At 44.9% G+C, this 25,650-nt stretch overlaps 1 long non-coding RNA gene across 1 annotated transcript; it reads right to left on the bottom strand.

Moving 5' to 3' along the window:
• Positions 1-3,712: 3,712 nt before the first annotated feature.
• Positions 3,713-11,635, bottom strand: LOC115520716. Its single transcript, XR_003970851.1, has 2 exons — positions 11,598-11,635; positions 3,713-4,023 (listed from the first exon to the last, which is right to left on the bottom strand). It is a non-coding gene; the product is annotated as an uncharacterized LOC115520716 (long non-coding RNA).
• Positions 11,636-25,650: the final 14,015 nt, after the last annotated feature.

Raw genomic sequence — 25,650 nt, 5'->3', positions numbered from 1 at the left:
AGCACAGAGTCCTCTTTGGATCCTCTGTCCCCCTCTCTCTGCCCCTGCCCCATTTGCACTCTCTCTCTCAAAAATAAATAAACATTTAAAATATTTTTTTAAAAAAACACTTGCAAAAAAAGAAATTATAAGCACCACCAGGAACCAGAATAGCCTTGCTCTCACTGACCCCTCCTGCCTCCTCACAGCCACAGAAATGTGCACAGGAGGGATGTTCACACAGAGAAGTGGTCGAGCCTACGGGGATCCAGGCCTTAAGCCCTGTGGCTGGACAGAGGGTGCCCAGGGCTGGAGAGTAAGGAGGCTGCCCCAAGGTGGGACGTGGGCACAAAATTAGTATCACTCCCAATTGGGAACAGTAGTGACTTGCTAAGAGTCCCTTGGGAAGGAGCAGGGCCAAAGAGAGGGCTCCTGGACATTCAGGAGATGCTCTCAGAGTGAGAAGAGCAGACCCCCAGTGGAAGGCAGGAGGGCAGAGCTGCACAAACAGCGCCTTGCCCAGTGTGGCTCCAAAACTCTGTAGCAGAACCAAGGCATCGGCCCGGGGGCCCCATCCCTTCCTGGTTCAAGAACCCATTCCCCTGTGATTCTGATAGCACCCCAGCCCCTCCAGTGCCTCTGAGAACCCACCTCTCCCCTTACCGCTTTCAACCCATTCTGCAGGAAGGCCCTGGAAACCACCTGACAATGTCCAAGCCTGCATGGTCCAAGGTCAAGGTGTTCTGTCTTGATTGCTTTCAGCAGAAGCCAAGGAAAGGAAGACATGCCTGTGGGTTTCTGCCCCTTATAGTTGGGTTGCCTTTCTGCTGTTGGCCTGATGGTCCTGTGGCTAGTTCTCTTGTTGCAGGATTTCCAAATACTTTAAATATTTTAAAAATACCAATTCCCCAGGCACTGCCCCAAACCAACCAGTCTCCAGGGGGTATCTCTCAGGCTTTGGGCATTAATGACACATACCCTATGACAAGTACTTTCACAGACTCTATTTCCCGAATTTGCATCCCAGAGACGCCAAGCATTCAGCCAGCAAACATTTATGAACTTCTGCTGGGTGCCCAGCCCCCACGGGAACCTGGAGCCATGCTAAGAGAAATTGAGGGAACATACCCATCACTGGCTTGAAGATGCCTCCATTTACAGGTGTTCAGAGTATAGTTCAGGCAGGCTGGAAATCCTATGAGACCTTTATAGGTGTGCACGAGGTCAGAATTATTTTCATAATAATAATATTGGAGTGTAACCTGCCTCTTTCATGTTATCGGCACTTGCACTGGCGGTCACACACATTGGTGGGTAAAGATGCTGAGGCTTTGCACAACTCGGGCAACAGCTCCAAATCATAGTCCTTTGCTTCTCCACCACGCACACTCACAAATTTTTATGAGTGCCCGTTCTCCTTGAGATTTCCCTTGAGGAAGCAGTAAAATATATTCATTGCATTAAATTCTAGTTGGCATAGAACATTTATTGCGTGCCCAAGTGTGGCAGTTGTCGCAAAGAAATCACCTGTGGGACTATTTGCACTGCAAGTTGATCTGGCCACTTTTGTTTCTGTTTTCGTTTTTTTGTTGTTGTTGTTTTTTGTTTTTTGTTTTTTTTTTTGCGTAGAATACCATTTTTACTTGAGAGAATGAAATCTCACAAACAATGATTATTTGGACTTAGGTATTTGACAGACATTTCTTGGAAAATGAACAAAGTGAGCCTGTCATTTCGACGGAAACCATCACGGTGTTTGTTGGCAACAATAAAATTTGAGCATTCAGGCAAAAATTAGAATCTTGTGAAAACTGTACCTGCCATCCTAGGCTTGACAAGCCTCCGGATATTTGGAGTCTTTTCTGACATTGGTGGCCTTGTTAGCAAATTTGATTTGTGATACTGTGTGATGAAGAGGAGAGTCAGAAGCGGGAAAACACTGGGTAACTCTGTGAATCTTCCTAAGGACCCGTGCACGACAGCACACGTCGGGGGAAAAGACATTGTTCAAAAGGCAAGTTAGACCAGTGGCTTCAGGACAAACAGGATGAATGGTTTCAGATTCCATGTGGAAGTTAACTTTTAAGAAGCCACCACATGTCACATTTCGGTGCAGTAACAAAGAAGCCAATCTCCAAGTACCTGAAAGGCTATGAAAGAAAATCCACCCCCTACTCCAGCGGCATATTTTCCCCAACACTTCAACCAGCATAACCTCCAACAATGTGTTGCCTGCAGAGGCAGGAAGGTCCAACTGTTTCCCATTAAGCCAGATAGTTTATGTGTGTTTATGTTTATTTATTTATTTTGAGAGAGAGAGAGCACAAGCAGGGGAGGGGCAGAGAGGAGAGACAGAATCCCAAGCAGGCTCCACACCAGCAGCGCAGAGCCCCATGTGGGGCTCGAACTCAAGAACCGCGACATCATCACCTGAACAGAGATCACGAGCCGGGGGCTTAACCGACTGAGCCACCCAGGCACCCCAGATATTAAACCAGATATTAACTATAAAAAAATGGCACTAAATTTATTTTGGAGACATGCGGTTATTTTTCATAAAAAATATGCTTTTTATGTTTGTATGCAATGGCTTTATTTTTTTAATGAATTAATAAATAAATATTTAAAACGTTCTCAGGTTTGAAGAGGTAAAATATCGATAGATATAGTCCACACAAACAAAAGCTCCTTGGGGTCCTGAGTCATTTTGAACACTGAAAAGGAAGCCGAGGGGCAGCTGGGTGGCTCGGTCGGTTAAGCGGCCGACTTGGCCTCAGGTCATGATCTCGCGGTCCATGAGTTCTAGTCCCGCGTTGGGCTCTGTGCTGACAGCTCAGAGCCTGGAGCCTGCTCCAGATTCTCTGTCTCCCTCTCTCTGACCCTCCCCTGTTCATGCTCTGTCTCTCCCTGTCTCAAAAATAAGTAAACATTAAAAAAAAAAATTTTTTTAAAGAAAAGAAAAGGAAGCCGAGACCAAAAAGTTTGAGACCTGCAGCTTTAATGCAAACCAAACTCCATTAGGCTAGATGTGAAGCCCAGCTGTGCCGTCATGGAAGTCCTGACGTGCGACAGGCACTTTGCTTATTCGCTCAAGGGCTCAGGTGTTGGGTGCCGACCTTGTGCCAAGCATGGTGCCGATGGCTGCACATGCATTCACGAGCAGACACCGTGCAGGGCTCCAAGGCAGGGAAATCGTTTGGAAGGGCTTAAATTGGAAAAGCAGGGGCAGCTCTGCAGAGCAGACAGGGCCTAGGAAATTGGAGGCTAAAGACTCCCACATAGATGGGTAGAATGTTCATTCTATTGTCATGTTGCTGGAAAAGCCAAAGAGGGAGGGAATTATTTGTATTAATCTGACTCCTCTTCTGATGAGGTTTTTCCTAGACGAGATGAGGCTAGCAGTCATGTACACCTTAGTAAGACATACTGAGATCACCTATTACTTTTCCTCCCTGAGACCAGCTGCACTGGCTGAGTGAGACTTCTGCTGCCCGGGCACCTGCAAAGAAGGGGTAGATCAAACGAAAGCCTGCAGCCTCTGAGCAGGGAGCAGAGGTGACAGATGGCAGAGGGCACATTTTGAAGCAGCTGAGGATACTAAGGGCCAGAGAATAAAAGTACTCAATGAAAAGATTAAGTTTTCTAGTTATTTTTTATTTTAATTTCTAATATCCTAAATATCTATGAATATGATCAACATGAGCTAAAGCTCTTTAGGACTTTTAGCACTTTCAAGAGTTTAACGAGCTCTGAAGACCAAACAGTGGGAGAAACCACTCCCCCGTGGCGGTGGCCGGGCATCCCTAGGTCTCACTTTGGCGCCATGATTACCCACCAGCTTCACATCCAGCATCTGAAGCGGGAGGTCAGCTGTTCCCACGGTAGGAGTGGTCGGTCCTCCATTGGCCCTGAAGTTCCATCACTGTTGGGTCCGCCAACATACGGACACAGGAAAGTTTGTGCGCAAACTCCCTGCTGGTGTGTTCATCCCACGAGGAGGGCAAAAGGGAACAGCAGCATGTTTCCAAAGAAGCTAGGGATGGGCTGCAAAGAGAAGGGGAGACACCAGCTGCTCTGCGTCCCCAGGGAGATTTCTTAGATAAAAGACCCCAGAAACAGCCCTGCCCTCAGAACACGGGTGCCTCTGCTGAAATAGCACACACCAAGAGACGTGGCCTCTGTCCAGACATGGCATCTGCCAGGAGAACAGCGGGTGGAGAGCAGACCACCAAAGGCAGGCCGGGACATCAAAGCACATGGACCCTGGACCCCAGGGCACTGAGAGCCCAGTGAGCCCAGGCCCCTGCTGCCTGTGCGTGCTGGGGAACAGACATCACCTAGGCCCCTTCCCACCTCTGTGGTGTGGGACCTTTGCCAAATATCAATGCCCAATTAGTCTGGATTGATTCCTGGCTGAGTATATCTATGTACATATTTATTTTAAGAACAGTTTGAATGTGTGTCCTCCTTCTCTGATCTGCCTTCAAATGTCAAGAAGCCTGAAAACCAAGCTTGATCTCATGGCGTGCAATCAAGACAGACTGCCCAGGACAGGTTGAAGGGTGTGGACAGAAACTCAGAGATCCTTCCAGAGGCCGCGGAACATGCAAGCAGCAACCTAGAGAGGGTCCCTGACCTCCCAAAGGTCCACCTGTCTTCCAACAGGGCCCAGCTATTATAACACAGAGCCTTCTTGGCCAGGGCAGTGATTAGGGTAGTAGTCCCTAGAAGCTTCCACTCAGGCTGGGGCTACATGTCTCAATGGAAGTTTCCTTCCCAGAAAGCAAATGGCAGCTCCTCACTGCCCTTCATGTGCCGACCAGCTCAAGCTGGGTCTGGAACAGTGGGCCTTCGGCCCAGCTCTGTGCTCTGCCTTCTCCCCTATCCTGTCCAAGAGGAAATGTGGTGTCAAACTCCCTCTCAAGAGCTCCCACTCCCTGCTTCCTTTAAGCAAGGGCAATGCTAGCACCCCATGCTGATCACTAGCCCCTACCCCAGTTCCCTGCTTTGGAAAAAGACATTTCTTCAGTGTTCTGCCCCAGCCAATGTTTCTCTGAGAATCACTCCCCCAGGCCCTTTTTGGGGGCAGCTGAGCCTCTTCCTGCTCCTGGACCCCACGGTGGGCTATGTCCTTGCGTTCAGAACCTTGTGAGCGCTGCCTCTGGGCCCACTGGCCTGGTGCTGGGCCAAGGCAGGGTAGCCGCCATGCTGTGTCTTCCGCCATGCCTGTGTTATCCACCATGCACAGAGCCCCTGCCTGCCAAGGCCCCAGGAGCTCTATCTTTTGTAAATCCACCTCTTGGCGGGTGGTGGTCAGACACAAGCCTATCCTCAGGGGCACCCAGCCGAATCTGCTGCCAAGTCTAAAATTTCTCTCAAAACACGTGAGGGAAGGATGAATCTTTTAAACTGGCTTCCTAATGTTTTCATTCTTGGCAACCAGATCTCACTGGGGATTTTTCAAGTTCTTAAGCCAAGTACATTTTCCCTTCTTAAAAAGCAATACCACCAAGAACAGCATCAGGGCTGTGTCAGGGAATGTCCTTGTCTTTAGGAGAGGCATGTTGATATGTGGAATTTAAGAAAAAAAACAAATGAACATAGGGGAAGGGGAGGAAAAATAAAAACAGAGAGGGAAGCAAACCATAAGAAAATCTTAAAGAACAAACTGAGGTTTGCTGGAGGGCAGTTGGGTGTGGGAATGGGCTAAATGGGTGATGGGCATTAAGGAGGGCACTTGTGGATGAGCACTGGGTGTTATATGTAGGTGATGAATCACTGGGTCCTCCTCCTGAAACTATATATATATATAGTAAAATAGAGTTCCCATTAAAAAAAAGAGGGAGACACGATGAAATGTTCAGAAGAGAAGTACCATGTCTGCAACTGTTATGTTTTATACACACACACACACACACACACAGTGTGAGAAAGAGACCAGTCAGGCATGACCACATGTTAAGTAGTGAATCTTGGTGAGACAGAAATAGGTGTTCCCTGTACTATTCTTTCAATTTTTCTATAGGCTTGAAATTTTTCAAAATTAAGTTTGCAGGAAAAAAAAGAAGAAACTCTAAAAATTAATTCCACAGTTCCAGGATCATCTCCATCGACCTCCTGCCAGTAGAAGTGGGGCCAAAGGTCTATCCGCCAACATCTTCTTCTTGGCCCCACCCGCCTCCTGGAGTCTTCTGGAGCTTCCTGGACACTTCTAGAGCTGCAACTTGTGAGAAATCAAAGTGCACGTCTTGAGACTGGGATCTCCAAGTCCCCTCAGGCTCCAGATTTCTGTGATGCAGTAACTCTCTTGGTGGCTTCCTGGCCGCTTGAAAGTACTCTCCTGGCATGACTGGAGCTCCCCCTCTTCCAGGAACAACGTGGGCCCCGAGAGGGGCTGAGTGGGGATTGGCAGTTTATCCCGCGCTGGCCTGGGACGGTCGGGCCAGCAGCTCCACCTAGTGGTGGGACTGGAGCAGTGCCTCCCTTGCGGGCCTGGCCCCCGCCCCAGGCCTCTCCTTCCGTCCAGTCCTACTTCGCAGTTTGAGAGGCAGCTCACTACATACAAAACACATGGGCTTTGGAAGCAGACAGCTTGCAGTAGGTGCCCAGTTAATATCTGCTGACTGCGTGGGCAACTTGGATTCAAACCTAGACCTGCGATTTACTGTCATTATAATTTTTGAGCAAGCTATTTAATCTCTGAGCTTCTGTTTTCTTATCTGAAATCTGGGGATAATAAACGCATTCCAGGAGGCAGGTGGTGAAGACTAAGAGAAAGAAGAAGAAAGCCCGTGGGAAAAGGCAACAATTCTCCAGCCATGATTGTGCCAAACTAAACGCAGCCAGAGGAACCCCCCAGGCAGGTAAGGAGAAAGTTTTGCACAGAGTCCCTGGAGGGACATGAGCCCCACGTCTGTGCCCCATCTGCAAAGACTCAGAGTGAGGGGCCAAGAGAGGCTCAGAGTGGGGGAGAGGGGGCTTCTCCCTTGTCCACACTGCACCTGGCAGAGCTCCACAGAAAGGGAGAGCGGGAATGTCAGGCAGGGTCTTGAAGCTCAGGCAGCAAGAGAGGGGGCGTATGAGGCAGAGAGGGGGTTTGCCATGCAGGCCACAGCAGCCAGGGCCTGGTGAGCGTCCGGAGGGGGTTCGAGACGAGCAGTAACCCCAGAGAACTGCTACGGTGGCGGGGGGGGGGGGACGACCTGGGAAACAGAGGAGAGGGGCAGACGGCCTCAGTCACAGGGACTCCGAGAAGTGAAGAGTGGAGAGCAATGCAACAAGACCCAGTACCCACGCAGAGGCTGGAGGGCCTGTGGCCATCAGCTCCATATGTTTCTGTCAAGGACTTGCACGGACATAGGGGTTGTGGTTGCCAAAACTGTGACCCACACAGGGCCCGCAGAGCCATGCAGCGCTTGAGTTAACAAAACCAGGATATAAAAGTGATCCCATCGGCTCAACAGGCTGAAGCCAACAAAGGTAAAATCTGGCAGGGACAGAATGTGGGGGGAGGATCCAGGGTGAAGGGTGGTTCATGTGGGAGGAAAGATGGGGCTAAGCCTTTGCCAGGTTTCCAGAGGGCTGACCACATCTTGGTTGCCTCAGTAGGTGGACAACACCTTGAACAAAGGAGGCATTGGCCAAGCCCACCTCAGCATTTCCCTTGGATCCTGGACCCAGCTCTGAGGATCATGCTTTAAGAACACATCAGATGGAGCACATCCGAAGGAAGAAGGAAGGGGCCACGGTGGCAAGGGAGTTGAAAGCCACAGCATGAGTCATGGCTGAGAAAAGACCTGGAAAAGACAAGACTTCACGGAGACAGAAGCAGCATCCACACGTGTTGAATGAGGGGCTGCCATGTGGAAAGGATGGGACCCGCTCCAAGATACACACCTGGCCTGGGTAAGGAAAGACTGTCTATCAACAGTTGGTCCCCAGTGAAGGAGCTGGTTTCTCGGCACAACCACGGGTCATGGGAAGAAGGTAGTCAAGCCATGTGCCTAAGCTCAGGAGGGCCGGAAGAGGAGAGGTGGAACCAGGCATCCCCTCTGGGTCTTCTAGCCCTAATACAGCATCATTCTACAAATTTGGGATATTTAATCTAACGTACCTTAAGACTCATATTCATAGGCAATCTTTCTTTTTATTGTTGTTTTTTTAATGTTTATTTATTTTTGAGAGAGAGTGTGCATGTGAGCAGGGGAGGGGCAGAGAGAGAGGGAGACACAGAACTCAAAGCAGGCTCCAGGCTCCGCACTGTCAGTACAGAGCCTGTCATGGGGCTCATACTCACAGACTGCGAGATCATGACTTAAGCCAAAGTCAGATGATTAATCAACTGAGCCACCCAGCTGCCCCCACAGACAGTCTTTTCATTTGAGCATAAACCCAAACCAGTGTGACCAGGGAAATAAAGACAAGCCAAGGCATGCTTATGATTCTTAAATAACTAATATAAATCACAGGGGACTACATCAAAATAAAAAGTTTCTGCACAGGAAAGGAAACAATCAACAAAACTAAAAGGCAACCTACTGAATGAGAGAAGATATTTGCAAATGACATATCTGATAAAGGGTTAGTACCCAAAATATATAAAGAACTGGTATGACTCAACACTCAAAAAACAACAAAACAAAAATCCAATGAAAAAATGGGTAGAAGACATGAACAGACATTTCTCCAAAGAAAACATCCAGATGGCCAACAGACATATGAAAAGATGCTCAACATCACTCATCAGCAGGGAAATGCAAATCAAAACTACAATGAGATATCATCTCACACCTGTCAGAATGGCTAAAATCAACAACACAAGAAACAACCAGTGTTGGCGACAATGTGGATAAAGGGGAACCCCCTTGCCCTGTTGGTGAGAATGCAAACTGGTACAGCCACTGTGGGAAACAGTATGGAGCTTCTTCAAAAAATTAAAACTAAGAATACCTTATGATCCAATAATTGCAGCTACTGGGTATTTACCCTAAAAATATAAAATCATTAATTCAAAGGGATACACGCACCCCTATATTTATTGCAGCATTATGAATAATAACTATGGAAGCAGCCCAAGTGCCCATAAATAGATGCATGGATAAGAAAGATGTATAGGTATATACATGAAAGGTGTATAGATGAAAGGAATATTAGTATATTATTCCATACTAATGATATATTAGTCATAAAGAGTGAAATCTTTGCCATTTGCAGCAATGTGGTTGGATCTAGAGAGTATAATGCTAAATGAAATAAGTCAGTCAGAGAAAGACAAATACCATATGATTTCATTCATATGTGGAATTTAAGAAACAAAACACAGTAGCATGGGTGAAAAGAGAGAGAGAGGTAAACCAAGAAATAGACTCTTAACCATAGAAAACAATGATGGTTACCAGAGGGGAGGTGGGTGGGGGGGTGGGTTAAACAGGTTGTGGGGATTAAGGAGTGCACTTACTATAAAGGAAAAAAAAATTCCAAGATATGCTGGTGCTGATGGTCTATGAGACCCCACCTTTGGTAAACATGGCTCCACTGTGGAGTGCTAAATAAATATTTAATGAATAAAGTAAGAAAGAAAGGAAAAGAAAGAAAGAAAGAAAGAAAGAAAGAAAGAAAGAAAGAAAGAAAGAAAATGTGGAGAAATTGGAACTCTCATACTTTGCTGGTGCAGCCATTCTGGAAAACAGTCTGGCAGTCTCTTATAAAGTTAAAATTGTAATTACTATATGACCTTGAAATCCCTCTTTGAAGCATTCATCTAAGAGAAATTAAATTTTTGTTGGGGCGCGTCCAACTTCAACTCAGATCTTGATCTCACAGTTTGTGAGTTTGAGCCCTGCATCCAGCTCTTTGCTGTCAGAGCAGAGCCTACTTTGGATCCTCTGTCTCTCTCTCTCTCTCTCTCTCTCTGCCCCTTCCCTAATCACTTGTTTTCTCTCTCTCTCTTTCTCAAAAATGAACATTTAAAAAATAAAAATAAATTTCTTTTAACATACACAAAGTATATATGTGTGTGTGTACACATATATGTCTGTATATAAATATATTATATGTATATTATATATACACATATAATATATATGGCAGGAAGCTTAAAAAGATGTTGCCCATCTCTCCTTGAGATGTTCTATAAAAAAAAGACTACATGGTCAAATACATCTGGACATATCTCACTTTTAGAGATTCACAAAGCCTACTAATATGCTAACATATTCAGGCCTTGAGAAGTCCTGCAGGAAAGAAACCTGATTGTTCCCCAAATGTAATTGATCATAGATAACTCTGATACATTAACAAGTTATACAGACAGCCTGTGAAACTAGCCTTCTAGCTGCTACACACTTGGAAACCTTAGCCCACACAACAGACACTGGTCTTTGTTGACTGGATGTGACCTTGTGATTTGATTAGAATTCTGGTTAAAGTGGTGATTCCAAAATCAGACAAAGACCCCACTAAAAAGGAGAACTACAGACCAATTTCCCTGATGAATATGGATGCAAAAATCCTCAACAAGCTACTAGCCAACTAGATCAAAATACATTAAAAGAATTATTCACCACTACCAAGTGGGATTTTTACCTGGGATGCAGGGATGGTTCAATATCCACAAAACAATCAATGTGATACATCATATCAATAAGAGAAAGGACAAGAAGCACATGATCCTCTCAATAGATGCAGAGAAAGCATTTGACAAAATAAAGCAGACTTTCTTGATAAAAACCCTCAAGAAAGTAGAAGTAGAAGGATCATACCTCAAGATCATAAAAGCCATATACAAAAGACCCACCACTAATATCGTCCTTAATGGGGGAAAACTGAGAGCTTTCCCCCTAAGGTCAGGAACACAACAGCGATGTCCACTCTCATCACTGTTATTCAACATAGTATGGAAGTCCTAGCCTCAGCAGACAACACAAAGGAATAAAAGTCACCCAAATCAGCCAGGAGGAAGTCAAACTTTCACTCTTCACAGATGACATGATACTCTATATGGAAAACCCAAAAGATTCCACCAAAAAGCTGCTAGAACTGATCCATGAATTCAACCAAGTCGCAGGTACAAAATCAATGCACAGAAATCAGTTGCATTCCTATTCACCAATAATGAAGCAACAGAAAAAGAAATCAAAGAATCAACCCCATTTACAATTGCACCAAAAGCCATAAAATACCTAGGAATAAATCTAACCAAAGAGGTGAAAAATCTATACACTGAAAACTATAGAAGGAAATCGAAGAAGACACACACAAAAAAGGAAAAAGATTCCATGCTCCTGGATAGGAAGAACAAATATTGTTAAAATGTTGATACTACCCAAAGCAATCTACATATTCAACGCAATCCCTATCAAAGTAACACAAGCATTCTTCACAGAGCTAGAACAAATAATCCTAAAATTTTTATGGAACCAGAAAAGACCCCAAATAGCCAAAGCAATCTTGAGAAGAAAAAAAAAAAAACAAAGTAGGAGGCATCACAATCCCGGACTTCAAGCTGTAGTACAAAGCTGTAATCATCAAGACAGTATGGTACTCGCACAAAAACACTCAGATCAATGGAACAGAATAAAGAACCCAGAAATGGACCCACAAATGTGAGGCCAGCTAACCTTTCACAAAGCAGGAAAGAATATCCAATGGAATAAAAACAGTCTCTTCAGCAAGTGGTGTTGGAAAAACTGGACAGCGGCAGGCAGAAAAATGAAAATTGTTTCTGCACAGCAAAGGAAACAATCAGCAAAACTAAAAGGAAACTGATGGAATGGGAGAAGATATTTGCAAATGACATAGCAGATAAAGGGTTAGTATCCAAAATCTATAGAGCACTTACCAAACTCAACACCCATAAAACAAATAATCCAGTGAAGAAATGGGCAAAAGCCATTAATAGACATTTCTCCAAAGAAGAGATCCAGATGTCTCACAGATACCTGAAACAATGCTCAACATCACTCATTATCAGGGAAATACAAATCAAAACCACAATGATACCACACTTCGCGCCAGTCAGAATGGCTAAAATTAACTCAGGCAACAACAGATGTTGGCAAGGATGAGGAGAAAGAGGCTCTCTTTTGCACTGCTGGTGGGAATGCAAACTGGTGCATCCACTCTGGAAAACAGTATGGAAATTCCTCAAAAAATTAAAAATGGAACTACCCTGTAACCCAGCAATTGCACTACTAGGTATTTATCCAAAGGATCCAGATGTGCTGTTTCAAAGGGGCACATACACCCCAATGTTTATAGCAGCACTATTGACAATAGCCAAAGTATGGAAAGAGCCCAAATGTCCATCAACAGATGAATGGATAAAGATGTGGTACACACACACACACACACACATACACGGTGTATATATATATTGTATATACAATGTGTGTGTGTATATATATATATATATACACACACACAATGGAGTATTACTCGGCAATCAAAAAGAATGAAATCTTGCCATTTGCAACTACATGGAAAGAACTAGAGTGTATTATGCTAAGTGAAATTAGTCAGAGAAAAACAAATATGTCTTAACTTATATGTGGAATTTAAGATACAAAACAGATGAACATATGGGAAGGGAAGCAAAAATAATATAAAAACAAGGAGGAGGACAAAACATAAAAGACTCATACAGAGAACAAACTGAGAGCTGCGGGGGATGTGGGTGGGGGATGAGCTAAATGGGTAAGGAGCATTAAGGAAGACACTTGTTGGGATGAGCACTGGGATTATACATAGGGGTTGAATTACTGGAACCTAGTCCTGAAATCATTAGTGCACTATATGCCAACTAACTTGGATATAAGTTTAAAAAAATTTTTTTAAAGATATAATAAAAAAATAAAAATAAACACCTATCAGAACTAATTTTTAAAAACTAATATTTAGCTAAAAAAAAACAAATTAAACACGTTTCAGACATTAAAACACATTTTTATTGAGAGATTTAATCAATACAAGGTAGCTAAGTTAAGACAAAGAATTATTCACAGAATTAAGGATCCTTTGTACGTTTGTTCATTATTCTTCTGTCTTCCCAGCTGAGTTTTGAAGGGAGGTGGGATGTTGAACTGTTAAGTGTGTGAGCTCTGGCATGAGACAGACCAGGGTTTGAATCTAGCTTCCAGCATGCATTAGCTGGAACTTCAAGGTCAGGAGTAAGTATAGTACCTACTGTTAATAACGTTGTTAAAATAATACTTTTTCCTAGTGAAGAAGAAGAAGAAGAGGAGTAATTCTGGTCAAGGTGGGTCAGGATCCAACTTACCATCCTTATCCGTGTCCCTACTTCAAGTATCTTAGAACAGGGGAATAAGCTATTTATTAATCACCTGCCCCGTGCCATATAGAGTCTCATTTACCCCTCCCAACCATTCTGTGTAGGTATTATTACCCGTGTGACACAAGGGAAGAAAGCAGTGGCTTGGGAAGACTAGTAACTTGCCAGGAAGCAGTGGAACCAGGATATAGGCTCAGGGCCTCCTGAGGATGCTTTTCTCCAATGTTGTTACTCTACGAGAGAAAACAGATCATATATGTACATACATATATATACACACATATGCATACGTATATACATGTGTTCATATACACACATACTATATATATGTTATAACATTAAATATATTAAATTATGTTTTATATATATATATATATATATAATAAACATGTAGTTGTGTATCTAATACAGCAGCCATTGACCCCAGAAGGCTATTGAGCACTTGAGTTGGGGCTCGTTCACACTGAGCTGTGCTGTGAGCATAAAGTACACAGCAGATCTTGAACACATTGAAAAACAAGTTGTAAAATATCTCATTAGTAATTTTTACATCAATTACATATTGAAAAGATATTTTGGGTTTATTGGGTAAGGGGCAAGGTGGGTGGGGGGGATGGGTTAAATGGGTGACGGGCATTAGGAGGGCATTTGTTGGGATGAGCACTGGGTGTCATATGTAAGAGATGAATCACTGGGCTCTACTCCTGAAGCCAAGACTACCCTGTTAACTCACTTGAATTAAAAATTTTTTTAAAACACATGATTAAGGGGCGCCTGGGTGGCTCAGTCAGTTGAGTGTCCGACTTAGGCTCAGGTCATGATCTCAAGGTCTGTGAGTTTGAGCCCTGTGTCGGGCTCTGTGCTGACAGCTCGGAGCCTGGAGCCTCCTTTGGATTCTGTGTCTCCCTCTCTCTCTGACCCTCCCCCATTCATGCTCTGTCTCTCTCTGTCTCAAAAATAAATAAACATTTAAAAAGAAATTAAAAACACATGATTAAAGTTAATTTGGCCTGTCTCTTCTTACATTTTTAGTGTGGCTGTAGAATTGCATATGTGGCTCATATTTTCTTTCCATCAGACAGCCATTCTGGAGCTTTATACACTTCTTCCTCCTCGTAACCTACTACAAAGTAGATGCTTCATAATATTTGTTGTTTTTGAGACAATTGTCTTTTTCTTAATGTTTATTTATTTTTGAGAGACAGAGAGAGAGACAGAGCATGAGTGGGGAGAGGCAGAGAGAGAGGGAGGCACTGAATCCGAAGTAGGCTCCAGGCTCCCAGCTGTCAGCACAGAGCCGGATGTGGGGCTTGAACTCACGAACCACGAGATCGTGACCTGAGTCGAAGTCAGAGGCTTAACCAAATTCGCCACCCAGGCGCCCCAAGAAAAATGTTGATGTCTTGATTTCTGAAAACACACTCGATCCACCTCCTTGGTCTTAGCCTCAGAATAGTGAACCGCAGGTGGGAAGGAGACCCCACAGGGCAGGCTGTGTGCATGGGCCACAAGACTGAGAACACTGGTGAAGAAATTTTTTTAAGAAAGAGAGAGAGACAAGATGAGCCTCCCTGGAGAAAAGTGTGATGTCAAAGCACCTTAAGGAGCCAAAATGAAAACCACCCCACCTGATTGCATATCTGACATTTCTTCCCTAACACAGCAAATATACCAATCAGGGTACCCTCTGCTCCCGGAGCCCTAGTGACAGGAAATTGGCCACTTCATGGCTATAGTTGAAGAAAGACTAGATGTCCCATCTCCTGTCCCCCTTGATTGAACCAGCAACACTTGATCAGAGGTTTACTCCCAAATTGGGACATTGCCTGGTGGGGAAAGATGAATCTGGTCTGTCCAGTGTTTGCTCTTAGAAACAGGGGTGGGGAACCATGGAAAGGAGCAGTGGTTGGAGAGACAATGGGCACTAACTTGGAGTTTATTATATATAATAGAGAAACAGTCTGGCCTTTGCCCCTGGTTCCTGGGAGGCAGCCCCTAAACCCCTGGAATGTCCCCAGTGTTATCTATGGCAGATCCCTTGGACCACACCTGATGGTTTATGCTAGCAAGGTGACTCAGGAAGGAGGCTGGTGATGCCAGAGAAACCAACCATGTGATTACAGGGTTGGGATTTTGAGTGATATGACATCAGCCTGACCCTGGGGGGAAAGGGGGCAGGAAATGGAGTAACATGGCCCCCAGTTCAATCAATCATGACCACATAATGAAATCCCAATAAAAACTCTGACACCAAAGCTCGGGCGAGCTTCCTTGGCCGGCAACGTCGATGTGCCAGGAAGATAATGTATCCCTGGGGGCATCTCCCCTTGATGCATCTCTCACCTTGACTGGTTCTGATTAGCATCCCTGCATCATAATAAAACTGCAGTCATAAGTGCAGCAATCTCTTGAGTTCTGTGAGTCTTCTAGTAATTATTGAATCTGAGGGGGTGGTGAGAACCCCTAAATCTGTAGCCAGGTGGTCAGATGTGAGGGTGGCCTGGGGACCCTTGAACTGGTGCCAGGTGTCTGAAGTGAGGGCAGTCTTGCAAAGGACAGCGTCCTTAACCCGTAAAACTTGGCCCAACTCCAGGAAGCTGGCATCAGAGGCCACTGGAGTCGTGTTTGCCATGATCGATTCTGAGCATAGCTTAAAACACAACAGTCAGCTCCCATGAGCCAGCACGGGACCAGATGGCAGCCAGGGCCGAGCCGGCTCCAGCATGAGCTGAGATGGGGAACAGAAGCCATGGGGAGCATCAGGGCCACACGGGAAAGTGAAGAAGCTGTGTCCTCAGGAGCCGCAGGTCAGCACGGGCTCTGGTAAAACAGAATGTGCCGGCAGGGGGGAAGGGAGGGAAGAAACAGACTCAGAGAGAATCATGATAATAGACCTTCTTCCCAGGGCCAGACAGCCTCCCAGGAAGTTCTGAGAGGTCAGCACTGCCACCAGAGGCGGGCCAGTGAGGATCCAGGCACAGGGAGGCCTGGTCACTTCCCAAGTCCTGCAGTGTGTCAGCAGGGAGGCCAGGACTCGGGCCCAGCTGCAGCCCACACACCACGCTGTGCGCTTCCTCTCTGCCAGTGGCCTCTGAGGCCACCTGGACTTCACCCCAGTCCCTTTTGCCCTTTTCCCATCTGAGCCATGACTTTGGAATGGCTCAATCCCCCAGGACCAGCCCACAAGTGGTTCCTGTCCTCAGAACCACACTAACCCGTGACTCAGAAATCAGCGTGCCCCCCCTCGGATTTACTGGACTGCAGTTAGTGCTGACTGGTTACCCATGCCACCTGCTTCATTAATTACTGCAGGGAAAGGCCCGCAGCATCCTTCCTACCTAACCCTGACCCAGCAAGATAGCTATTCCATCTGTTGTGTTTACATGAAGACCTCAAGGTCCTGGACTGCTTGCCAGAGTCAAGTGCTGAACCGAACTGAGGTCTAGACAGACCCAAACCTCCATGTGTCTGCATCAAAGCCCAGAGGTGTGTCCAGCGTCCTGCAACTCATCTCAAGAGCTTCAGGGCAGGGTGAGGATAGCAAGTGTTTGGGGAAGCCTCACCTGGCAGTGGTGCTTGGGATTATAGTGAGACACAACTTTGGTGCCCACCTGCTGCCCGGATAGATCACAGTTATGGCTCCTGTCTCCTGGTCTTCCTTGAGGCAGGGCTAGCAGGGAGCAGGGGGTCATTTGCTCACAGAGCCCCATGCTGCTCTTCCGGAATAATCTATTTATGGAAATTGCTTCCACACCCTGGAGGAGGGTGTAACTTGTCTCTCTCTGACTCCACCAAAAGCCAAAACAGTTTGTATGTTTTCTTTTTAAAAATTTAGTTTTAGGTGTGCCTGGGTAGATCAGTCAGCTAAGGGTCCAACACTCAGGTCATGATCTCACAGCTTGTGAGTTCGAGCCCCATGTCAGGCTCTGTGCTGGCAGCGTGGAGCCTGGAGCCCTGCTTTGAGTTCTGTGTCTCCCTCTCTCTCTGCCCCTCCCCAGCCCCCTCTCTCTCTCTCTCTCTCTGTCAAAAATAAATAAACATTTAAAAAAATTTTAGTTTTGAGTGAAATATGTTCTGGCCATATGTTCTGTCACACAGAAGGCACTTTCAAACATCGTTGGGGGTCCCTTGGGGTTGTCTTGACATCACGTTGCAGGAACAGCCCACTCGTGGTTGCCTCTCGGATCCCACTCAGGCTCTGGGGGATCCAGGAAGGCCTCTGCAAGCCACGCTGTAATCCTCGCTTTTCACTGAGGCTATAATTTAAAATCCATATGGGTGGTAATATTAACACAACCACCTACCACATGCCTGACATTTAAAAACCCACTCTGGGTACCCGGGGAGTCCTCGTGGTTTTACCACTCCAACAAACGCAGACCTGCCCTGGAGGCCAGCACTTACTCATGACAGCGGGTTCACTCTCTATGGAGCCTTCTGCTCCCACTGCTCTCCTGCCTGCCCAGTGGCTGACACAGGGTTGGCTCCTCAGCATGAAATGAACCAGGAGAGTTCTAGAGAGGGTTTTTCTTATCCAAGAGCTAAATTAGAGCCTTTAGAGAAAACAAAGCATTTGGCAGTGACTAAAATCTTCTGCCTCTTCTAGATGGCCTCCCAAGAAATGCACAGGATGGGGTGTTTGGCCACTGCCATCGTGTGTGATGCCACCGACCCTGGAACCCATCAAGATCATTCATATTCAAGACCTCACTTCCTGCACTTGTGTTTGTTCCAAAACGTGCCCCACATGGGGCACCGGAGCCATCCTTCTCTTTGCTCTTATGCTCCAGGAACATATACAAGACATGCTGGATTGAGAGGGAAGAATACAAGGAAGAGAGCCCACCTGCCGTGAGGGCAGGAGACATGCCCTGAGCACTGAGTTAGAACTGAGCCCCCCACAAAGCCAGAGACTCTAAAGGGCTGACTTCAGAGATAAATAAAAATCTTTCTGGTGGCAAAATGACAAAGGAGTTTGTCCGGACTGTCTCATAACGTTCCCATGAGAATAACACAGCCACAGAGGTGCCCTCATTCATCGTCCAAGAAACCAACTGCCAAGAAATAAGAAAATAGCTGTCTCAAGCATTAATACCCTGGATGCATCTGGAAAATGCAAATATAAAGTTCCTTTGGATGAACACACCCTCAATCTGGGCTGCATGTGCTCTACAGATGAGGCACTGCCGATAGGGATGCATAATCCAAAACCACAAAGCAAGTGAAGAAACTAGCCATTGTGAGCAAGAGTCAAAGGAAACAGTGAGCCATTGAACTGGACTCCTAAGAACTCTCAATAACAGAACAAGTTGATCAGATTATAAAATAAGTATCTTTAAATTTAGTAAAGAATAAAAGAAGGAATCGGGGGTGCCTGGGTGGCTCAGTCAGTTAAGTGTCTGACCCTTGATTTAGGCTCAGGTCATGATCTCATGGTTCCTGTGTTTGAGCCCCATATCAGCCTCTGCGCTGACAGTGGGAACCTGCTTGGGATTCTCTCTCTCCCTCTCTCTGTCCCTCCTCTGTGCACACGCTTCTCTCTCTCTCTCAAAATGAATAAACATTTTTTTAAACAAGAATAAGGAAGGAATCAAAGTGTAGCAAAGGAGCAAGATATTATTAAAATATGTTACCAGGCATGCAGGAAAATGAACTAAATAGCATTTATGGAATGGAAAACAATGGTTATTGAAATGGAACACTCAATGGATGTGTTCAGTAGCATATAAAACACAGCTGAAAGAACAATAATAAACTGGAAAATAAGTCTGAAGACATTCTTAAGAATACCACTCAGGAGAGACAGAGATGGGAGTCCTGAAAGAAAAGATAAGAGACATGGAAGGCAAAATGAGAAGAGCCAACTTACATTTAATAGAAGTTCCTGTAGGAGAGTACGGAGAGAAAAGGAAAAAGAAATTTTTTCAAAAAGTAATGGCTGAGAATTTTCCAGATTTGATGAAGGACATGAATCTTCCAATTCAGGGATTATAATGAGCTCTATGTAAGATAAATAAAAATAATTTAATCATAGGACTCCAAGGCCAAGGACAGTTGGACAGAAAAGATAAATTGCCTACACTGACCTCAGACTTCTCAACAACAATAACCAAAACATCATGACAATGCAATAATATCTTCAAAGTGTTGAGAGAGAATAATTACCAATGTGGAGTTTCTTACTCAACTCAATTACTCAATGATGAGGGTGGCCTCTAGATCCAGCCACAGATATGCGGGGAAAATAAAGAATAGAAGAACATCCTAAATGATACAAGAAGGATGACATCAGCAGCATTCAGACTGTGGAGGATTTCACAGGACAAATGACTTGGTTTCCTCAACAAACAAATCACAAGGAAATTTTAAGAAGAGAAAAAAAAGAAGACAAGGAGAACCCTAAAAAAAAAACTTGAGACAAATCAGCCAATCTTAGCAAATAGACCTTATTTGAACTGATTCAAACCATGTTAAAAATTATATTCAAGAGACAATTGGATGTTCGAGCACTGACTGGATAGTTCATAATAATAATGAATCATTGTTAACTTTTTAGGTGTTATTGTGGTATTACAGTTATCTGTTTTAAATATTCCTTATGTTTGAGAGATGTACATTGAACTATTAAGACATTTAACGATATAATGTATAGTGTTTACCTCAGAAAAATCTAGTAAGTAGAGATAAATGTAAAGTTATCAACTATGAGTTGATTGTTGAGTCTGGATACATGAGGCTCATTATTCTATATGTGTGGTGTTTGAATTTTTTCACAAAAAAAGCATAGTAGTAACTCTCATTTTAAAATAAACCATTAGTTGAAAAAGCATCTTTCATGGTATATATATATATATACACAATGGAGTATTACCCGGTCATCAAAAAGAATGAAATCTTGCCATTTGCAACAACGTGGATGGAACTAGAGGGTATTATGCTAAGGAAATTAGTCAGAGAAAAACAAATATCATATGAATTCACTCATATGTGGAATTTAAGATACAAAACAGATGAGCATAGGGGAAGGGAAGCACAAATAATATAAAAACATGGAGGGGGACAAACATGAAAGACTCTTAAATATGGAGAACAAACAGGTTGCTGGAGAGGTTGTGGGTGGGGAGGATGGGCTAAATGGGAAAGGGGCATTAAGGAGGACACTTGTTGGGATGAGGTGTTATACCTAGGGGATGAATCACTGGAATCTACTCCTAAAAACATTATTGTCCCATATGCTAACTAACTTGGATATAAATTAAAAAAAAAAGAGAGAAAGCATCTTGCAAGTCTATGGGTAAATACACTGTGCTATATTACTATAATTAATACTATGGAGAGTTCAAATGAAAGAAATAGAGCTACATGTAACAACATGAATACATAACTTAATGTTGGCAGAATAAAGCAGGTTGTGGAGTATTGTACTATTTATATAAAATTTAAAACCATAAAAAAAAAAGGAGCATGAAACAGACATTTCCAGGCAAAACTGAGTCTCCTACCAATAGATTTGTTTTGTTTTGTTTCATATAGGGTTTTTCTTAGAATTTTTTTCCAGTTTTATTGTGATAAAACTGACAGACAGCATTGTATAAGTTTAAAGTGTACAGCATAGGGGTGCCTGAGTGGCTCAGTTGGTTAAGCATCGACCTTGATCTCAGCTCAGATCTTGATCTCAGGGTCGTGAGTTTGAGCCCTGCATTGGGCTCTGTGTTGACAGCGCAGAGCCTGCTTGGGGTTCTCTCTTTCCCACTCTCTCTGCCCCTCCCCTGCTCATGCTCACTCTCTCTCTCTCTCTCTGTCTTTCAAAATTAACTTCAAAATAAAATGTCTCTCAAATAAAACAATCTCTCCAAATAAACTTTAAAATTAAAAAAGTGTATGATGTAATAATTTGACTTATATATACTGTGACATGATTACCACGATAAGTTTAGTTAACATCCTCGTCTCCTATAGATACAAAAAAATAAAAGAAAGAAAGAAAAAAGGAGTTTTCTCCTTGTGATGAGGACTCTTAGCACCTACTCTCTTGACAACTTTCAAATATGCCAGACAGCAGGGTTAACTGCAATCATGTCGACTAACATCCCTAGTATACCACTAACAGATCTTGACAGCTACAATTTCTAAATGATGTACTTCAGAAGGAAGAAATTAAAACCAGAAAAAGGATCTGAGATGCAGGAAATAAATGGATGACAAAGAACCAGGTGAATATATAAATCTAAATGAGTACTTACACTATAAAACCATAATTATGATAGTAAATAATGTGGATGTAAAAAGGTGAAACTAAAACATGGGGCAAGGGAAACAGGTAAGACAGAAACATGGGGTCAGAATTAAACCCTGCCGATGTCCCTGCATTTCGAGGAGAAGGTGGAGACGCAGATTAATTGCAGACTTTGTAAAGTATGAACGTTAAAAGTTTAGGGGAAAGGGAGCCTGGGTGGCTCCATCGGTGGAGCGTGTGACTCTTGATCTCGGGGTTGTGAGTTTGAGCCCCATGTGGGGTGTAGAGATTACTTAAAAATAAAATCTTAAAAAAAAAAAAAGTTTAGGGATAATCATTAAAAGAGTAGGAAGAGAATGCATCATTGGCAAGCCAGGGGAGAGGGGAAAGGGAACGAAAACTCAAATCATAAAAGACGTCAGGAAAGGAAAATCAAAGAAGAGGGAGGGAGAGAAGAAGTTAAGCACAAAGCACAAAATAAAACGTAAGGTAAATCCAAATGTATCCATGATCACAAGAAATGTTAAGAGTTAAATGATGGGGGATGCCTGGGTGGCTCAGTCAGTGAAGCATCCGAGTCTTGATTTCAGCTGAGGTCTTGATCTCAGGGTTGTGAGTTAAAGCTCTGCATTGGGCTCCGTGATGGGCATGAAACCTACTTAAAAAGAGTCAAATGACAGAGGTAACCAAATGGGACTGTTTTTCAATCCAGCTATGTTGCACTTACAAGAGATACATCCAGGATATAAGACCATGGCGAGACTGAAAATAAAAGAACTGCAGGGGCCGGGGCGGTAGAAGGGAAATAACAAGGAACAGAAATGCCAGGCAATAAAATAAAGCTGCAGTAGCTACGTAAATGGCAGATGAAAATGCACTTTGAGGCAAAAGTGCCTGGAGGCCATCAGTGATAACAATAATGGTAATGACATATGGATGGTTCACCAGGAAAATAAAACACTTTACTTGAATGCACTTAATAACATGACCTCAAAATATATTAGGCAAAAACTGATAAACCCACAATTGTACTGGGAATTTTGAACACAGCATTTCCAATAATTGGCATTCAGACATTAATAGGCAGACAGCTGTTCTCAACAACACAACACCAAGCCGGGCCTAATAAGACATATGTTGAGCCCTGCACCCAACAAGCACACATGCAACATTTAAAAACATTAACCCTGTCTGAGACCACAGAGCAAGTTTCAACAACATCATACAGATCATGGTATAATTAAATTAGCAATATAAATCAAGAGAGGGTCATAGAGGGGCTCCTGGCTGGCTCAGTACAGTATGAGACACTCGATCTCAGGGTTACAAGTCCAAGGCCCACTTTGGGTGTAGGGATTTCTTAAAAATAAAATCTTTAAAAAAAAAAAGGTCATAGAATTAGAAGACATGACAACAGGCAGGCTGTAAGTGGCCCCCTTTCCACTCCAGACAGGGCTCAGAGGGCCTGTTCCAGGTAACAGCTCTGACCCTTATCCACAAAAGTAAGAAAGCGCTGGAGCAGACAGCCATGCCTGCCACTTTGTCCAGTATGGGCCTGTCCTGTCCCCGGTGTCAGCTAGGACCAGTCCGAGTGGCTTCCTGGAGTCCTGTGGAAGGCGCATAACAAGGTCTCTGTGAGAGCAGCTGTGACCAAGGCAACAGGACTGTGTCTCTCTGAGCTGAGGCAGCAGGTGACAAGCAGCCCACACTCCGGCTCACCCAGCCCCTGCCTGGGGTTACCTCTTCACCCCAGCCTGAGTGAGCCACTCAGAGGGAGCTGACGCTCGTTGCCTGCAGGCTGTGGGGTACCGGCACTGGTGCCCGGCTCACCCCCAAAAGACTCCCCACACAAGCCCGGACACACAGGGAAGCAACTGTGTCCATCAAGAACAGGGACAACAGAGTCTGGCAAGGGGCTTAGATTCTGCCCAAGGGGAGACTTTGGAGGGGCCAGGGGACCCAGGCAGAAGTGGACCCCGTGTGCCCCAGGGCCGGGGGGCACTTGTAAGAAGCCACCTGGAGGAGGGGCACTACCTGCTTCTTGGAGCGACAGTTGGAGGTTCCTCATCAGGAAAGCCCGAGGAGTGAGAGTCAGCTTTGCATGTCTGCTCAGGCCCAAAGGGCCTAAAGGCAGAAGCCACCTTCCCCTTCCCGCCACCTCCTGTTCCTCTGCCAGCTCCAGACTCAGGACATGGCAGGAGAGACAGACACCGACCTGTCCGTCCCTCCATGGGCTTCCCTGAGCTGCCCAGAGCTGAGGGTGCAGAGGGCTCGGCTGTGAGTGAAGTTCAGGGACGTTTTCTTCACACGGGACTGGATATTTTCAGTACTAAACGAGAGCGATATGGTGGCTAAAAGTAACTGGAGACTTTTTTCTTTTCCAGCAGTGACCTTGGGTCAGGGCGCCTGTCACCAGCCAAGCCCATCACACACCTCATGGAACAGGAACCCCAGGCTGGGAGGGGGCTGCCCACAGGTCCTGCAGCCCGGGGCCCTTGGTCCTTCCTGGTGTTTGGCTGCTCAGCTTCCCTTCGGTTTGGAGGATGGCCAGCCTCCTCCCGTCAACTGTCCGTGCTGGGGGCCCTGCTTGCTCGCTGGAGAAGGGAAATGGGGCAGCTTCGAGCTGATTCTCCCTGGGTACCAGGCACCTCAGTCGTCTCGCAGCCCTGCCAGGTACAGAGGTACAGACCCCTTCTACTTGACCGGCACATGTTTAGAAATGGAGTTTAGGGGGCGCCTGGGTGGCTCAGTCAGTTAAGCATACAACTTCAGCTCAGGTCATGATCTGACAGTTGGGGAGTTTGAGCCCTGCGTGGGGCTCTGTGCTGACAGCTCAGAGCCTGGAGCCTGCTTCGGATTCTGTGTCTCCTTCTCTCTCTGCCCCTCCCCTGCTCTCACTCTGTGTCCTTCTGTCTCTCAAAAATAAATAACGTTTAAAAAAAATTTTTTTTTAAAAGAAAAGAAAGGGAGTTTGGAGCTGGAGAATGTTGAGGCAGGGGACGCACTCTGCAGGCGCTCGCACTCTGTGGTCTCACACCCAGAGCTCTCACCCACTTATGTCCCCTGCTCAGCTCCAGATCTGTCCCCAGCTCTCAAAGCTGGCTGACCCCAGGCCGCCAGGTCCCCCGAATCCCAGCACAGCGGCTGTCCCATAGTGAGTTAAATCAATCATCTCTGACACTCATTGAAAGAAGTGTGGCTCCCTGAAGAAGCTAGCTTATAGTCAGTTTGGCTGGTGAGTGAATAGTCATGAAAAAGAAGTGAACTATAAGGTTATTAATCAATCCAGTCGTTGGCCTCTGAAGACAGGTTTTTATTATGGAAATGCTCACACACATACACAAAGCGGAGGGAATAGTGTCACCAATCCTTCACCCACCTTCACCGGCTCCAACAGTTATCGACACTGGGCCAGACTTGGTTCACCTCACCCTCCCCGCACCCTCCACCCCTGCCCCCACATCACCGGCCCTCCACAACGGTGCTGTTTTACCGCAAACCCAAGACATCACAGCAGCTCATCCATAAATGAGATACCATTGGTATCTCTCTCCCTCGTTTTAACGTAAGAACTACCACTATCACACCACAACACCCCAGTAATTCCTTAATATCATCAAATACAGTGTTCAAATTTCCCTAATTGTCTCTTAAATGTTTCTGTACAGCGGTTTACTCGAATCTGGATCCAAACCAAATCCGGCATCACGTGTGGTCAATAGGTTGCTTAAATCTCTCGGAATCTACAACAGGCCCCTTCCTCTTTTTCTTTTTCCTTGTCACTTATTTGCTGAAAAAAATGGACTTATTGGTCGTAGACCTCACTATATTCTGGATTCTACTGACTGCATCTGCTTGGAGTTGTTTTTTCAGGGGGTTGTTTTTGTTTCTTTAAGTTGTTGTGTATTTTATTTATTAATTTTTCCATTTAAGGGCCACTTTATTTTTTTTTTCATTTCAAAACCATTTTTTTTATTTGAGTCTAGTGGACACACAATGTTACCTTAGTTTCCGGTGCACCACACAGTGACTGAACAAGTTGATACATTATACTGTGCTCCCCACAAGCATAGCTACCGTCTGCCAGCATACACTATCACAGGACCAGACTATATCCCCTAGGCTGTGCCCTCTGTCCCCGTGACTT

Source organism: Lynx canadensis, chromosome C1 (assembly GCF_007474595.2).
Source record: "Lynx canadensis isolate LIC74 chromosome C1, mLynCan4.pri.v2, whole genome shotgun sequence".
Classification (NCBI taxonomy): domain Eukaryota; kingdom Metazoa; phylum Chordata; class Mammalia; order Carnivora; family Felidae; genus Lynx; species Lynx canadensis.
Note: the sequence above shows the minus strand (reverse complement) of the source record. Positions and strands in the feature narration are given on the sequence as shown.